The sequence below is a fragment of the Erinaceus europaeus genome, chromosome 17, assembly GCF_950295315.1.
Source record: "Erinaceus europaeus chromosome 17, mEriEur2.1, whole genome shotgun sequence".
Taxonomy (NCBI): Eukaryota; Metazoa; Chordata; class Mammalia; order Eulipotyphla; family Erinaceidae; genus Erinaceus; species Erinaceus europaeus.
In genome coordinates, this window is record NC_080178.1 from 46784712 (window position 1) to 46802852 (window position 18141).

The 18141-nt window shown below is 48.9% G+C and overlaps 1 pseudogene; it reads left to right on the forward strand.

The window, feature by feature from the left end:
* LOC132533984 (NADP-dependent malic enzyme, mitochondrial-like) overlaps nucleotides 1–16808 on the forward strand; it is a 37480-nt pseudogene extending 20672 nt beyond the window's left edge.
* The last annotated feature ends 1333 nt before the right edge of the window (nucleotides 16809–18141 follow it).

Sequence of the window (18141 nt, forward strand, 5' to 3'; positions counted from 1 at the left end):
GGACCACTGTAGGAGCACTCCCCTGTCTTGCAGGCTGTGGTGGTGAACACATCCTTGGCTTGGGGGACCTGGGCAGCTATGGCTTGGGCATCCCTGTGGGCAAACTGGCACTATACACAGCATGACGGGGGTGTCTACCCACACCAGTGTCTGCCTGTGATGCTGGATATGGGCACCAACAACCAGATAATGCTCCCAATCTGGGTCACAAGGGCAGGGATGCTTCTGCCTCAGGGCACCTCCTCTGCACAGGCCACACAGGAGAAGGATACAGAGAGACACACAGGCAGAAAGAGAGAGATGCCAGGTCAGGCAACATATGTAGATACCAGGCCAGGCAACATATGTGTCCAGCAATGAAGTAGTTACAGAAGCCAGAACTCCTTTGTTCTGTCTCCCCAAAAGAATTTTGGTTCATACTCCCAGAGGGGGGAAATGTTAAGGGAAGATGACCTGAATTCCACTGGGATCTGAAATGTTTGTCGCCAAGAATCTTTATTTCTATACCATCACTGAGAGGGAAGAGAATCTCAAAAAACAGAGGAAGTCAGGTACTGTTTTGCTTCTCTGGAGAAAAGAGGGAAAAGGAAGGACATTTGGAAAAAGTAATAGGTGTAAATGTGACTTAGAAAGGAAGTGAATAAATAATAGAAATGAATAAAAGTGGGCAAAAAATAAAACTACATACACACATATATAGACACACACACACACACACACACACACACATACAGAGAGAGAGAGAGAGAGAGAAATATATACTCAACCCACACCTATGACCTCAGAACTATGGCAATTTCTGCAGTAGATGGATGGAAACACAGAACTCTGGTGGTAGGGATGGTATGGAATTAGACCTCTATTATCCTATAATTTTGTAGCACACTATTAAGTCACTAATAAAACATCAAATTAAAAGGAATCAGGAAAAGAAGCCAGACCAAGTAAGACAAGGGCCTGGCCCAGGTGTGAGCCCCCACACCAAACAGGGATGCTTGGCACTAAGGGAAATTCAGGTGCTGTGGTATCTTTTCTCCTCCTTCACCACCTCCTCCTTCTCATTCCTCTCCCTCTCTCCCTCTCTCTCTCTCTCTCTCTCTCTCTCTCTCTCTCTCTCTCTCTGTCTCTCTCTCTCCCTCTCTGAAAAACTTGGTCCTGGGCAATGAAATTGTGCATGCCTTACTCCTGGTTCCAAAAAGCTAAAGTCATGGAGAACATGGAGAGAAATGGTGAAAGTAGCATAGTGGTTCCCATTCTAGACTCTTTTCTTCAGTCTTTTTTCCACCAAAGCCATCCTTAAGTCCAAAGATACCTTTCCCAGCCACTAGAATTCAGCTGTTTGTTTGCTTGTCTGTCTGTCTGTTTGATTATCTTAACAGGGCACCAATCAGCAATGGCTAAGGATTGAACCTGTGACCTTGGAGACTCAGGCGTATTACTATTAAGCTGTCTCCTTTGCCTCCCCGCCCAAAGGTGTCATTTGATTGGATGCTGGGTGTATCCAGAGTTCCATAAGGAAATTCCCTCCCACAACCGGACTCAGGAAGTTTCTCATCTCCTGGCAAATAGAAACCTGGTTCTAGCACTGAGTATCTATGGATCAGTGTTTGTGTTCCATCCTGATTATCTTCTTACGATAAATTCTTAGAAACATAAGGCTGGGAGGGATAGCACAGGGATTCTACACAAATACTTTCCTGCCTGAGGCTCTGAGGTCACAGGTTCAACCCCCAATCACACAATAAACCAGAGCTAAGCAGTGTTGAAGGGGAGGTAGAAAGAGAGAAAAGAAAGAAGGAAGAAAGAGAGAGAGAGAGAGACAGAGAGAGAAAGAAATGAAGGAAGGAAGGAAGAAATAAAAGGAGAAAGGAGAAGAAAGATCCTGCAGGTGTGGAGGGGAGGCAAACGTTAGAAGCTGTACTCCAGTGTCTCTCTTCTGTCTGACTCTCTCTACCTCTGAACCTGTATCTAAAAGAAAAACAGTTGTGGAGAGAGGCAGGCAGTGGTGCCCCTGGTTTAGCACACACTGCAGTGTGCAAGGTTCTGGGTTCAAGCCCCTGGTCCCCACCTGCAGGGGCAAAACATCACAAGTACTGAAGTAAAGCTGCATGTGTGTCTCTGTCTCTTTCCTTCTCTATCTCCCTCTCCCCTTTCAATTTCTCTCTGTCTCTATCCAGCAATAAATAAAAAAATGAAGTTATAAATTACAAAAAGGAAGAAAAACAATTGATTGCTGGAACCAGCAGTTTTGTTGTGCAGGAACCGAGCTCCGAAACCAATGCTGTGTCAAAATTTAAACAAAGAAACAAATAACTGAGCTGGCTTGGAGGTGCAGAGTAGCCCCTTAGGCTGGAAGCTTAGCCCCCAGGCCCCTTCAGCACAGATCATCACCTCCCAACCCCACATCCATCCTTCCCACTGGGCTGCCATCCTGAATAGTCTGTCAGTCTGTCTGTCTGCCCCAGGAGCTGCTGGGTGACCCCCTGTACATAGCCTGTGGCAGGAGCATGTACATGGGGAAGATTAGGATTAAGACCAGATGCTGGACGAGTTCATGGATGCAGTCACCCACAAGTGAGAGACACAAGCCCTTGGGATGGTGTGGGGCAGGAAGGGGCTCTGAGAACAAACTGAGGGGGGGGGAGTGCTCAGGGGGGATGAGGAATGGAGACTGCCTCACCTTTGAACTCAGAGACAATCAGGGCCATCAATGGTGAGTGTGTGTGGGGTTTGGAGGTGAGTGGTTACTGAAACACATGGCGGAGGGAACCCAGCATCTAAAGTCCAAAGAGGGAAACCTCCAGGCCTGAGCTGTTCTGACTGGAGGCAGGCTATAGGATGTTATGAGTGGAGGGGAAATGTGTCCTTCCCACAGAAGGTTCTACCATTTAGGATGCCTCACCCCTACCTGGGGCCAGGTTGAGTAAGTGAGCAGGTCCTGTGGATGCTGGCTGTGAGATTAATGAGGGGACATCTCTGCCCTGGAATGATGGTGCCCTCACTTTGCGGAGAACTGCCCAGGGAAGTCCAGCTAAGGCCAGTGAGTTGCTCGCTCTGTCTTGCCCCAAATCCCATCAACCAGCTACACACACATACTTGGAACCAAAAAGAAAGATCCAGAAAAAGGAGCTGAAAATGTACCTGAAGGGACGAGTATGCTGAAGAGGACACATGAGGCTGAGGCTCAAAGGGGCAGGATGTGTGGAGAAGAGCCAGAGGGATGTCATCCAGAAATGCCCATAGAGGTTGTCCTCTGGCCTAAATAAGCCAGCGCTGCCCACAGTGCTCTGGCTTCTCTTGGAGCAGAGCCCCCTGACACAGGATGAGGAACTGAATGAACTGCGTGTCTCAGTGGCTCTTCAGGGACTCTTCAAGGAGCTGGGAGTAGCTGAAAGTGCTGGGTTCAAATCCCAGCACCACATGGGAGCATCCCAACACCAGGGGAACTTTATGCCTGGTGGACCAGTGCTGTTTCTTTCTGTTTTATACCCGACCCCCAACAAAAAATAGGGAGCAACAGGGCACTATGGGGCTTGTCTGGTAGAGTGCATATGTTACAAGGCCAGAGGACCCTGGTTTGAATCCCAAGCCACTATCTGTGAGCACCTGCAGGGGGGACACTTCCTGTGCAGAGGAGCAGTGCTGTGGAGGTGTCTCCCCTACTCTAGCTCTCTATCCCTTTCGGTATGTCACCCTTTAAACTCATTGCTGGGGCTCAGTGCCTGCACAGCTCCATAGCTCCCAGAAGCCATTTATTTTTCTTTCCTCTAGATAAAGGGTGAGTGACAGAGAGATAGAGAGGAGAGACACAGAGAGGAGAAGAGAAATCACAGCGCTGGTCCATTACTTGTGAATCCACTCCCCTCTCCACTTGTGCCCCCATGTTGTGGCTGAGGTTCAAACCCAGGACCTCTTGCATAGTAGCATATACGCTCACTGACTTCTCCACTCAGATATGGAATCCACTGCCATGTCCAGTTTGAGGGCATCACCAATGCCAATGCCTACCTTCTGCTAAACAAGTACTGAGACAAGTACTGCATGTTAAATTATGACATGCAAGGTAGGTTCTGCCTTGGGACTGAGTATCTAGGACTGACTCCCTCACACAGGACCACCTGCTGCCAGCGTGCTACTGGGGCTCCACTGCCTCATGGCTCAGGTTTCACTGTGACCTGGGAGAGAGTTCTGGGGCTTTGCTAAACCACTGCTCCCTGGTCTAGACCTTGGAGACCATGGCTGCATCCAGGGAGATGAGTATTACATGACTGCATATATCTGTGACTGTGTACAAGGTCGCAGGGTCTAGCCTCTGGACACCACATGGGATAACCTACAAGAGGGAAGCTTCATGAGCAATGGAGCAGTGTTATGGTGTCTCTCCTCTTTCTATCTCTCTCACTCTTAATCTCTCTGTCTCTTGATGTCTATCATATCTATATATCTATATCTATATCTATATCTATATCTATCTATCTATCTATCTATATATATATATATATATATATATATATATATATATATATATATATCATGTAGGTATTGAGCCCTATCAAGAACACTGGTGGCAAAAAATGCAATGAAACATGTAAAGGGCATTCTAAATAATGCAACCAGCAAGTGCAAACTGGACTAGGACAGAGCACCTTTGTGAGCCACAGTTTCAGCCTCTCTCCACAGAAGTAGCTAACAAAGACCTGAGGCAGATACAGTAAATGTTTAAAGTGCTAATATATGGGGATAATATGGTGGCATGGCTAGTAGATCATACAGGTTGTCATGCTCAAGGACCCAAGTTCAAGCCCCCAGTCCTCATCTGCTGCAGGAAGCTTCATGAGTACTAAAGCAGTATGGCAGATGTCTCTCTCTCTCTCTCTCTCTCTCTCTCTCTCAACCAGATGTCCTTCATGTTTACATTTACAGGGAATGATGAAGTGTGAGTAGTGGGTCCCCTTTCTGGTGGCCTTGAAGACCACAGGGGATGGGAGGGGCTGCTAGCAGACACTGTCAAGCACGTTCTGCATTGGAAGTGCCCAGGAGGGTCCAGACTGTGTCCAGGGGCCCTCAACAGTGGGGACTAGAAAGCTGTCCCCACAGCCAACACATGGGCCTGTGACTGCAGATAGAGGACACCCCACAGGGAAAGGACTCTCTGGGGAACAGTCCTGCTCACTGCCAGCCCAGTGTAAGAGCATGCTGCACCTGCTGCCCCTGCCTTTCCCTCTGGCTCTGGCAGAGCTGCCCTCATGCTGAGTCAGAGCAGGCCAAGTAAAGCAGTCCAGGGGTTGGGGTTGGGAGGTGGGGTGGGTGCCTGGGTCCTGCATCCTTGGGTAGACTTTCTTCAGAATTTAGGAGGAAATACGTGGCTCTGACTCTGGGAACTATTGCTGGTCTGTCTGAGACCAGGAATGTCCCAGAAGACACCAAAAAGGAGGTGGTGATAGGAGAGTCCTTGCTGGAGTCCAGCAACTCCACACTAGGCTGGGGAGAGGGAAGCCCACCTGGTCTTCCCTGGTTTTGCCCTGGTCCCTGTGTCCATGGGGGTAGATGGGAGTGAGGGCACACCCGGTCCCATCACCTTTATGCCTCCCAGTGGCCACTTGTGGCTTCCATTAAGTGACCCAACTTAATGACACGGAGCTGACAATGGGCCCACAGGGACAGCTGGCCAGTCACTATGGCTAGCATCCAACAAGCCCACCTTCTACAATAAATGGTTCAAGTGGAGGCCACATTGGCCCACTATTCAGCCCTCATTCCCTAGTTGGTCTGAAGGGTTTGTCAGGTGACCAAGAATCTGGGGCTTAGCATCCTGAAAAGACATTGCAGTGGTTTTGCAAAAAGGCTTTCACTCCTGAGCCTCTGAGGTACAGGTAGAATCCCAGCAGAACCATAAGTTTGAACTGAGCAGTGCTTTGTTTAAAAAATAAATGGATAAATAATGAAATCCCTCTTGAATATACATATTTGAAATACACACATACAGATATATGAAGCATTGGGGCCTGGGTGGTGGTGTACCTCGTTAAGGGCTTTATTATCATGCGCAAGGACCCAAGTTCAAGTCCTCAATCTGTCGCTACCTGCAAGGGGAAAGCTTCCTAGGTGGTGAAGCAGTGCTGGAGGTTCTCTCTACCTCCCCCCTCTCAGTTTCTCTCTGCTCTACCAGATAAAATAAATAAAGTAAATAAAAAATAAATGTTAGCAAGAAAGATAGACTACATATATATGAAATAAATATACATATTTGAAAGAAACATGGTTAAGGTGGGAGGCTTTGAAGGAGACAGGCACAACAGCTCATTCAGATAGTGCACTCCTTTCTCCTGTGCACAACCCAGGTTTGAGCCCAGCCCCCACACACTGGAGGTGCTATGGTCTCTCTCTCTCTCTCTCTCTCTCTTTGTCACCAGGGTTATCACTGGGGTTCAGTGTCTGCCTGACTCCACTACTCCCAATGACCATTTTTTTCCTTGAGATGGAGAATGAAAGACTTCAAGGGAAGGAGAGATACCACAGTACTGTTCCACCACTTGAGAAGCCGCCACCCCTCTGCAGAAGCTCCCTTAGGGTGGCTGGGGGACTTGAACCCAGGACCTAATATATGGTAATGTGTACACTCTACAGGGTGAGCCAACTTCTGATCCCCCCTTTCTAAGTCCTTAATATGTCACCCAAGAGCCACCCCCAACCCCCATGAAAGTCAATGTTGGAGAAAAAAACAAACCTTCTGTTGTAGAGCTCAAGACTTGTTGTTCAGCCTTTAAGGTTCTAGGCTGAACTGTGTGTTGTGGGGGGAGTAACTTTTTCCTCCAAAGGGAGCCTCCAATGGCACCCCAGGAAGAACACCCAAAGCCAGCAAGGCAGCCAAGGTGTTGGGGGGCTCAGGAAGCTACATACACTGCTGGGGTAGAGAGTACCAATGTTCAAAGGTCAAGGTGCTGCTCAGAGGTCTAGGAAAAGTATATTTGGTGACCTGGGGGAGCAAACTGGGTGCAGTAGAGCAGGAAGCAAGGTGGCAGTGGATACTATCAGGGTTATTCAGATTCCAGCCACCAGAGAGAACATTCCACTCCCAGGACCAAGGCCCAGCCTTGAGGCTGTTCTGCTGATGGTCTTTGAGCCATCTGCTGGTCAGAGCACAATCCCTCCTCCGAGAGGCAGAAGGCTGCGCTGAAATAGGTTCCCAGGCTGAGGAAACCCTGGAATTCTTCTAGGGAAGATTTACAGGGGCTCAAAAATCATCAGGTTGGCAGAAACACATCTTTATACTCCAAGAAATTAATATTAAAGACGGTTGGCGGGAAATACCTATTCAAAAAGGGTACCAGAGACTTCTTTGCTGGATTTCGAGGGCCTCTTGTCATACAGGGAAAGATATCTATCTTTTGTGTCATAAGATCTGTGAGTTCAGATTTGTGACTCCCTGACTTCGCCTTGGAAGTTTCTTTGAGTTGAATATGATTTCATGAGCCCAAGAGACCTCCTACTACTAGGCCCCCAGACAATATACATGCTATGCAAACCAAGCTGTAAATTCATGTTCAAATCTATTCTCCCCTGTCTGCAGTAGTGTTAGGCCCTGGTGATCCACTAGGCATAAAATGTAGGCCAAAGACTGTGCTTGAGTCCCCACACAGCAAATCAATATAAAGGGCTGGTGTGTGTGTTTGGGGGGTAGGATGTTGGGAGAAAGAAAATCAGCATCCCTTGACCCTGATTTCCTACCTCTCCCCAAAGAGCCTCTCTTCCCTTCTGGTTCCCATTCATTGGCTTTAACATCCACAAGATTATCATTATTTGATCTGGTCCATTCCTGTGTTTGCTTCTCAGTGGGAGGGCTATACAGCAGCTTCTGTCTTTACATAACAGACTGCTACTTAGGTCTTCCTCGGTCTCTTTGGGAGCCAGCTGGACACATGGGGCAACCCCTACCCCCACCAAGTAGCTGAGCCCACTCTGCTCTGTCACAGGCACAGCCTCCCTGGCAGTGGCTGGGATCCTTGTGGCTCTGTGGGTCACCAGAACCCGGCTCTCTAGCCATGTGTTCATCTTCCAAGGAGCTGGGGAGGTAGGTACTGCCAGGAAATGGAGAAGCCTAGAGGCAGCCTGGCATGATGCCTCATCTGGACACTGCACTCCTTTGCCATGTGCATGGGCACTGCATTGGAGGAACCTCCAGACCTGTGGGCTTTTTGCATCCTCCCTCATTTGAGGATCCTTGCGTTCCCCAGGTGTGGAGCGAGGAGGGCTGGCTGCTACCTCCCTGGGTCTGAGCCTGTCCTGTGTGGCACCCCCAGGCTGCCCTGGGCATCACTCACCTCCTGGTCATGGCCCTGGAGCAGGAAGGCATCCCTGCTGCTGAGGCCACCAAGAAGATCTGGATGGTGGACTCCAGGGGACTCATTGTCAAGGTGGGTTGGCCTGGGGGCAAGACATGGGGTATCTTACAGTAGCTGGAGATGGGGTGCTCACCTGTGAGGAGGCAAGTCTGGCAGGCAGGAGAGAGAGGAGGAGGAGGAGGGCAGGGCCTGCTCTTTATTTGGATTGATGGCTTGATTGATTTTGACACCAGGGTTACCATTGGGGCTCAGTGCCTACACTGCTTCATTAGTTCTGGCTGCTTTTTTATGTAGAGAGGAAGAGATAGAAATAGAAAGGGGAAAAAGGAGAGAGAAACAGAGAGAAATGTAATTACCCTGCAGCACAGAGTGACCCCACTCAGATGTCACTTAGAGCCTGAACTCAAGCCCCAGATTCCACTAGCTTAGAAAACTGGGGAGAGGGACCCACGAAACTGTTCAAAGGTCAGAGCTGAATATGTAAAAACCGGGGCTAGGAGGTGGCACATCTGGTAGAGTGTTGGGACTATGTGTAAACCTGATAGAGCTTAGGGAGAACCACCCCTGTCCTTGGATGGAGGTCTGAGAAGATAACCTCTTGGTAAGTCTCTCTCAACCAAGATGAGCAAAAGGGGGGAAACTCAGACTTAGTTCTTTCCTTCTCGACTCTCAGGCCCACAGAAACCCCAATACTACCCTCTATTAACTGCAGGCCACATGGCTGCAGATTCACTTATTCAATGTTACCTTCTGATCACAGAAGAACACACTTCATCACACACCTCAGACCCCAGACAAGAGAAATTCCAAACTATATGGCTTTTTGATATCCATCTTCTCTCTGTCTCACCCTTCTGGTTTAACCCCTATGCTTCTTTCAAATACCCTTGGATTATTAAGTTGATGCATCATGGGGAATAACTGTCTTGTATCTCATCAATTCCTGTGATACCAGCTCCCTACCATAGGGCCAAGCTGGCCTTTAAGAAACCTGTAATTTCTGACATATTTCAATAATTCCCTTTGTTTGGTTTTCTATTTAACTCATGTCCACCTTGCTAATAAACGAGTTCTGAGCACGCTGGAGAGCTCCCTGGTGTCTTTTACTTCATGTCACCCCTGTCGTGAGCGAGAAAGAACTGGTCCGTTACCTTTCCCCCCACCAGAGACGTGACAGTAGAGCACCCCGCCAGAGACGCGACAGTAGAGCACACACGTTCCCATTTGTGAGAACCTGGGTTCAAGTGCCTGGTCCTGACCTGCAAATGAAAAATTTCCCGAATAGTAGAACAGGCTTAAGATGTCTCTCCTTACTCCCTTTCTGTCACTCTCTGTCTCTATAAAAGAAAGGGAGAAAAAAGAAAAGAAAAGAAAAGAAAAGGAGAAGAGGGGAGAAGGAAAGAAAGGAAGAAGGAAATAGAGACCACCAAGAGTAGTGGAGTTATGTAAGTACTGAGCCTGGGCAATAACAATGCTGGGAATAATAATAATAATAATAATAATAATAATAATAATAACATTAAAGTATAAGAACCATGGACACCTGCATCCAAGAGCCATATATTTCAGTGGGCGGGGTGTGTGCCTTGCCATGCACTTGAATCACATTCAAACCCTAGCACCACATGGGAGGGTGTCGCTGTACTGAGAGCTTTGGTGCTGTGATGACTCCCCTTCCGTGTGTGTGTGTGTGTGTGTGTGTGTCTGTGTGTGTGTGTCTGTGTGTGTGTGTGTGTGTGTGAATTTCTCTCTCTCTCTTTCTCTATTTCTCTCTCTCAGAAAGAAGTACAGAGTACTCTCTGTGGCTCAAATGCAGCAACTCTCCCCAGGTTCCTCACAGCTACACCCTTTCTTTCTGTCTTTGCAGAGGAGGAGCCATCTGAGCCCTGAAAAAGAGACTTTTGCCCAGGACTGTGCTGAGATGGGCTCCTTGGAGGAGGTGGTGCAGCAGGTGAAGCCCAAAACCATCATAGGTAGGAGGGTCGGCCAGGCTCGGAGGTATTGAGACTCCATGCTGGCAAAGCTCTCTCTGCTCAGGCCACAGCTTTTGTTGAGCAGCTACTGGGTAAAAGTCTTGGGACTATGGGGACAGCAGGAGCCCTCCTGGCAGAGTACACATGTGACCAGACTTGAAGGCCTGAGTTCAAGTCCCATGTCACCAAAGGGAGCTGCTACAGGAGGGGAGCTTCTCAAAGGTGGAGCTATTCTGCAGTGTCCCCCTTCCCTCTGTTTTTCTCTTTGGAGGAAATAGGGGAAAGGGCGCCACTGGGAGCGGTGGAGCTGTGCAGACATAGAGTCCCAACAAGAACCCTGATGGCAAAAAATAAAATAAAATAAAATATTATAGTATTATAGGATTGGACTGAGAAGAGAGAGTTTGAGTCACCTGACCCTGGGTTCAAGCCCTGGTATCCTGCCACCAGGAGAGCTCCATGGATAATAGGGTGATGCCATGGTGTCTTTCTCTCTCTGTCTTTCTCACCTCTCTCTCAGATATTACATGGAGGGGATTGACTGGGGTGTAGGTGGTATCGCATGTGACAGTGTTCCCCACCCTGTTCCAAAGCCAGAGCACTGAGGCTTCCAGCAGGGCTCAGATACCTTCCATGCCTGAGGCTCTGAGGTCCCAGGGTCAACCCTGGTGTCACCAGAAGCCGTAGTAGTAGCAGTAGCAGTAGCATTAGCAATAGCAGTAGCAATAGTAGTAATTAACACATTTAGCTATACTGGCCAAGATCAAATAATCTAGCTGTGACTCCTCCCTCGTGTGCCGGCTCCCAGGTGTGGCAGTCATGGCTGGTGCCTTCACAGAGCAACTCCTCAGGGACACAGCCTCCTTCCACGAGCGTCCCATCATCTTCGCCCTGAGCAACCCCACCAGCAGGGCCGAGTGCACAGCTGAGCAGTGCTACCATGCCACCCAGGTCAGCAGGCCCTTACCAGGTGGGCAGACGAGCTCTCCAGGGGAAGATGACGATGGGGCCTGGGAGCCTGGAGGAGGCATGGACATGGCCCAAGAGCAGTGGGGCTGGCAGGCAAGTGGGTGGGTGTCCAAGTGGACAGGTGAATGGGCAGGCAGGTGGGCAGCTGGAGGGCAGGTAGGTGGGCAGGCTGAGATAGGCAGGTTCTAGGACCTAGCAGGGGGCTCCCAGCTCTGTCCCCCTACCCCCACCCCAGGGATGGGGCATCTTTTCCAGCAGCAGCCCCTTTGAGTGCATGACCCTGGAAGATGGCCACACCTTGATGCCTGGGCAGGGCAACAACGCTTATGTGTTCCCAGGGTTGGCATTGGGTGTCATCGCAGGTACGTGTGGAACATCCCTGATGAGCTCTTCCTCCTCACTGCAGAGGTAGGCGACCTGCTGGGGAAGCCCCCAGGAACTTTCCAGAAGCAAAGGTAGGGTGCATATCTGAGTATCTGTCCCAACTCAGAAAAAGGGGGTGGATACCCCTCCAGGTAAAGTGTGGACATGAAGGTCCTTTCTGTTCTTGTCACCAGCTTCAGCACATTGGGCTAACTTTTTCAGATAAAGGAGGGAGAGGGGAGAGGCCCCATAGCCCCAAAGCTTCCCCCTTCCCCCGTGCTGTGGGAGCTGGGCCTGGACTGGGTTTCACATCTGGGAAAGCCCCTATGTTCCCAGGTGAGCTAACTCCCGGCCCTGATATAGTCACTGTAGTTTGTGTGTTGGTTTGAATTGATTTGCTCATTATGGAACACTGCTCAGCTTTGGTTAATGGTGGTGGGCAGGGATGGAACCTGGGATCTCAGAGCCTCAGGCAGTAAAGTCTTTTGAAGCACTATGCTTGCTGTCTCCTTGGCCCCAGAAGATTTTTTTTCCCACTTTTTAAAATTTGTGATTAATAGTAAGTTATAAGATTTTACAGTGTATAGTTTCACGCCACGCTCATCACCAAAGTTCTGTATCCCCACCCTTCCACCTCCCAAAGATAATCACCATAGTTCTCACAAGTCTTACAAAATCTGCTGCTTCAGGTGCTGCTTCTCCTCCTACTACTATTGCTCCTCCTCTTTCTTATCCTCCTCCTCTTTTCAAGTTCATCTGTACCCACTCTCTAGATTTCACTTATGAGGGAAAGCATCTGATAGATATCTTCTATCTTATTTATTTCATTAAGCATAATCACCTCTAATTCCATCCATGTTGTCCCAAAGGTCATAATGTCAAGTTTTTTTTGGTCATAGAGTAGTATTCCATGGAATATATATCTTGGAACTTTCTCAGTCCACCATTTCTTGATGGACATTTAGTCTGCTTCCACTCTTAGAAGACTCTGCACTGGACGTGCTTCATGGATTTTTTTTCTGGACAACTCTGGGCATTCATAAGACCACCTATATTTGACTAAATATTTATTTTGATGGTGGGGGAGAGGAAGAGAGGGGGAGAGAGACTGCTCAGCTCTGGCACATGCAAGGCGCACCCTCAGGCTTGGGGGGCCTGTACTCAACTGCTGGAGTGTCTCCCTGTTGTAGTGAGTGATGCTGAGTGTTTCTGAGAGTTTATTCAGTGCCAACCTCCCCCAAACACTCCCCCCCCAGAAGCCAAGGCTCAGACTTTGCCTTTGTTCTGGAAATGGCCAAACTCAGCTTATTTCTCTCTTCCCACTCCCTCCTCCCCTCCCCAACCTCACCGACCCCCCCCAAGAAATTTCCCAGGAGGTGTCTGAGCAGCACCTGTTGCAGGGGAGATTATATCCGCCCCTCAGCTCCATCAGAGATGTGTCTCTTCTTCTTCTTCTAGCGTTTGCCCTTCTTCTGTAATGAGTCAACAACGTCAGGTTGAGCCTGATGTAGAGTTTGGAGACCTCTATGAATCTGTAGAGGTGGCAGTTATTGACTATGTGGGTCATAGTCTGTCTGTAGCCGCAGGGGCAGTTCGGGTTGTCTCTGGCTCCCCAGCAATGGAACATAGCGGCGCACTGGCCATGGCCTGTTCGATAGCAATTGAGGAGGGCCCAATCATAACATGCTAGGTCAAAGCCGGGTTGACACTTGCAGGGGTCTGTGATGAGGTGTTTGTTCTTTACCTCAGCTGACTGAAAACTCTGTTTCCAAGAGTCTGGAACAGAGAAGTTCAGTGTAGGCGTAGGGGACCAGATTGGGTGATGAGACGTCAAGCGTTGGACAGGGTGGGCGAAGATATCCCCGTATATTGGCAGGTCTGGTTGAGCATAGACGTGGGAAATGAACTTAGATGATGGTGCATCCCGACGAATATCTGGCGGGCCAATGTTGCTAAGAACTGGCAGCCATGGAACCGGGGTGGAACGGATGGTTCCAGAAATTATCCTCATGGAGGAATATAATTTGGAATCGACCAAGTAGACATGGGGGCTACGGAACCATACTGGGGCACAGTATTCTGCAGTGGAGTAGCATAATGCCAGAGATGATGATCGTAGTGTGGTAGCGCTCGCGCCCAATGAGGAGCTGGCCAGTCTTGCAATGATGTTATTCCTCGCGCCCACCTTTGCTGCAGTTTTTATGAGATGTTTGTGAAATGACAGAGTGCGATTGAGAGTAACGCCAAGATAGACTGGCTGGGCTTCATGCCGGATTCTCGTATCGCCTAGCTGCACATTAAGCTCACTTGAAGCCGAGGCATGGTGTAGATGGAAAACAGATGATACAGTTTTTGCACTGCTAGGGATTAGTCGCCATTTTTTACAGTAATCAGATATCAGAGACATGTCTTTCATGAGTGTTTCCTCGAGGATGTCGAACTTGGATGCCTGAGTTGCACAGCAGATGTCATCGGCGTAGATAAACTTCCTTGAAGAAGTTTCTGGGAGGTCATTGATGTAAATTTTAAATAGCGTAGGAGCCAGAACAGAGCCCTGGGGAAGGCCACTTGAGACAAGCCTCCATCTGCTAGACTTGTCACCCAGATGCACCTGGAATCTTCTGTTTTGGAGAAGAAACGATATAGTGTTGGCCACCCATGGAGGCAGGCATCTTGAGATCTTGACTAGGAGACCACGGTGCCAGACCGTGTCATAGGCTGCTGTGAGATCAACAAAGATAGCCCCCGTCTTTAAATTCTTCTGGAATACATTTTCAATGTAAGTTGAGAGGGCCAAGGCTTGTTCACAGGTAGATCTTTCTGGGTGGAAACCAGCTTAGGCAGGTGATAGGAATTTCTCTGTAAGGTGAGAAATACGTGACAGAAGCAGCCTCTCAAGGAGTTTGTAACACACAGAGAGGAGAGAAATTGGTCTATAGCTGGCGGCCAGTTTTGGGTGTTTCTTTGGTTTCAAAACCGCTATTACCTTCGCATGACGCCAAACTTTGGTCATAGACTCAGATTCCAAGATGTGGGAGAGGAATGAAGTGAGCCACTTCTTTGCAGCGGGGCCCAGGTTAAGAATGAGTTCTGGGGTTATGTTATCATAGCCAGCAGCTGTTCCCGGTTTAACCCTCTTCAAAGCGTCTTCCAGTTCAGACAGTGTAAAGGGAGAGAGTTTTGGAGATGGACAAGATAACCGGAAGTGGGATGACCACTCATGGGAAATTTCTCTTTTCCAGACTGGGTTGATCTTAGCACGTCCAACTTGAGTTAGGTGACTGGCCACTGAGTTTGGAGATACGGGAGGATGGGAGACTGGAGGGGGTTGGCTACTGGCACCCAGACTGTGAAGAAGCTTCCAAGCCTTCCTACTTGAGTGGGTGAAGTTCAGACTTTCCGTGAGTTGTTGCCCCTCAGCTATATCTGCCCCTCAGCTCCATCAGAGATGTGTCTCTGAGAATCGCCATCAAGGTGAGGACCTCTGCCCTGTGACACTGGCAGAGAGGCAAGTGGCCTTCTCTGTGGCTTGAGGGAGGAGGGGAGAATGGTGCAGAGGATGCTGGGAATGTGCTGCCTGGGCTAAACCCTCCTTGCTTCCTGTCAACCATGCTCTCACCCAGGGCTCCCACTTATGTTTGTGCACACACAGGTATGTGAGGACATGGCTGCACATGTGTATACATGTGCATCTTATGCATGCACATATGTGTGAATGCACACGTGTATACACAGAAGACTGTATGGAACCAGAAATGGAACCTGAGAGCCCAAGCCATAAACATAAATCAGAGGTGCCAGGTGGTGGCTCACCTCGCAGAGAGCACAAGTTACCCAGGTTCCAGCCACAGATCCCCATCTCCAGGGGGAGCTTCATAAACAGTGTAGCAGTACTGCAGGTGGCTCCCCTTCTGTCTCTCCCTCTAATTCTGTCTCTTAATTCTATCTCCCAGTATCTCTGTCTCATTAAAAAAATAATGGCCACAGGGAATAGTGGAGTCATGCAGGCACTGAGCCCCAGAAATATCCCTGATGGAAAAAACAAATGTGAAGCAGTGAAGTTAACTTTGATGATTCCAGGAGTGCTGAGGACATTATTATATTGTTATTTCTATTAATATACATATACATGTATATCTTTACATCTTTTTTGTTGATTAAACCAATTTTTTACTGTTTTGTTGTCTGGATAGTGGTTTACAGGACAGTTGTGGACACATGGGTACAATGTGTCATCTGCAGAACACTCTCAATCCTAACTTAGGTCCTTCTGTTCCATCGTGCACCAGAAACCCTCCCTCCAAGCTCCCCACAGCCCTTTTGCTGCCTCCTTCCCAAAAATCCTTTGCTGTTTTTGTGCAATACATGAAACTCAGTTCAATTTTACTTGTTTTCCCTTTCTGTCCTTGACTGTTAAGATCAGCCTGTGAGTGACAACATCCATTATTCATCCTTCTATTTGGGGCTGATCTCACTTCACATGATTTCTTCAAGTTCCATCCACATGAGGCAAAGGAGATGACCTTGTCATTTTTAACAGCTGATCAGTGTCCCACCAGTGCTCCACTTTCTTAGCGACTCATCTGTCATTGGGCATCTGGTTGCTTTGAAACTTGGGTTGATAACAAATAGTGCTGCTATGAAAATACCTGTAGTATTTATTTCCCAAGTCATTTTTAATATTTGTAATATTTATTGGATAGAATCTGAAATTGAGAGGGAAGAGGGAGATGGAGACAGAGAGACACCTGCAGCACTGCTCTATCACATGTGCAGCGTGTCCCCTGCAGATGGGGACTGGGAGCCTGAGCCCTGGTCACTGCACATTACAATGATAGCACTTTTACCTGGCCCCATATTATTGTTTGTGTTTTTTCATTTCCTAGAATTGAGGAGCTTCATAGTATATAGTCCTCCTAACTGTCCCTGCTCCCCTACCTGTTGCCCTCCTTAGGGGCACACTAAAGGCCCTTCATCCTTCATCCCCACCATCTCACAGGTCCTCACATATGCCTACAAGCACAACCTGGACACTTACTACCCGGAACCTTTGGACAAGGAGGTGTTTGTTTGCTCCCTGGTCTACACTCCTGACTATGACTCCTTCTCACTGGACAGCTATATCTGGCCTAAGGAAGCCATGAGTGTACAGATGGTCTGATGCCATTTCTGCAGGGCTGGGGGCAGGGGCAAGGGAGGGACACCCACAATACAGATGACCTCTGATGGCTGTTCTTGTCACTGTCTATCCCTAAACTCTCTGTGCAAGAGCAGAAGCCCAGAGGCATCTTGTCCCACAGGCCCTAAATGCCCATATTTTTAGAACCTCCCTCCACATCTGGCTTAAGGATTTCTCCAGACTTTCTGTTGCCAGCCCTGAACCTAAGCTTGTGAGAAATCTAAAAGCCCCACCTGGACCTCGGCCCTGGCAGTGCCCATGACTGCTGGTGGGGAGAGAAGTGTGCCATGTGGGGAGTCACTTGGCCAGGAGGATAGTGGTTCAGGGCATGCAGCTGAGCAATGAGAGAGCAAAGTGGTGGAGCAGTAACTAAAATACATGAGTCACAAGCATGAGATCCTGAGTTTAATCCTTGACATCGAGTGTGCCAGTGATGTCACTGCATGACACAGGAAGCAGACACTCAGGAAACCCCTGCTGCCTGCTCTGCCTAGAGCCACACTGCCATCTGTCAGCCACAACAGGCCCCTTTGGCCCAGGTCTTAGTCTCTCCATATCTCCCAGTGTGCTGACACTCAGTGTAGTGTCCCCAAAGCATAGCTCTGTCCCATGACTCCTGGATTCGGGCTAAAGATTCATGGGGGTTGGGGGTTGTTCCAGAACATTCATTCCTTCAGAAAAGTCCAGGCTTAGGGAGGCATGATCAGATTCACAAGCAACTTTTCTGGAGGAGAGAGGCAGAACATAGCTCTTCATACTAAGGCCTTGGGTTCGAACCCCAGTACCACATGGGAGCACCATGAATGGTAATTGGGGAGCTTCATGGTCAGGGGAACAGTGCTAGGGTAACTTTAGTCTCTCTCCCCCTCTGGACACAGTAAAACATTTGAAGCTGGAGACCTCTGAGCAATGGAATTACACTAGCACAGGGCCTTGGGCTTCTTGCCTTTAGCTACAGAAAGCTGTTACAAGCAGGGACCCAGGAGGGGGCTGTGATAAAGCCTTGATATAGGAGGCCCAATGTTGGAGACCTACCACTAAATGGGAGCACCCTGGACAAAGGCCAGTGGAGGGCTGGCAGAAAAGCTTCCCTGAACAGAGGCCTGCTTGGCCCTACACTCAGCCCTGGCTAGAGCCCAACCCCTACCACACTGGAGGAAGCTGCCCTGCTGGGGTCTTTCCTGTTCTCCCTCTGTCTGAAAGAATTGCCTGGAGTGCTGAAGCCCTGGATGGGGCTCCATGGATGGTGGGACAGTACTTTGATCTTGTCTTCTCTCTAAAAATACAGACTTACAGATTGTCCGGGAAGGTAGCT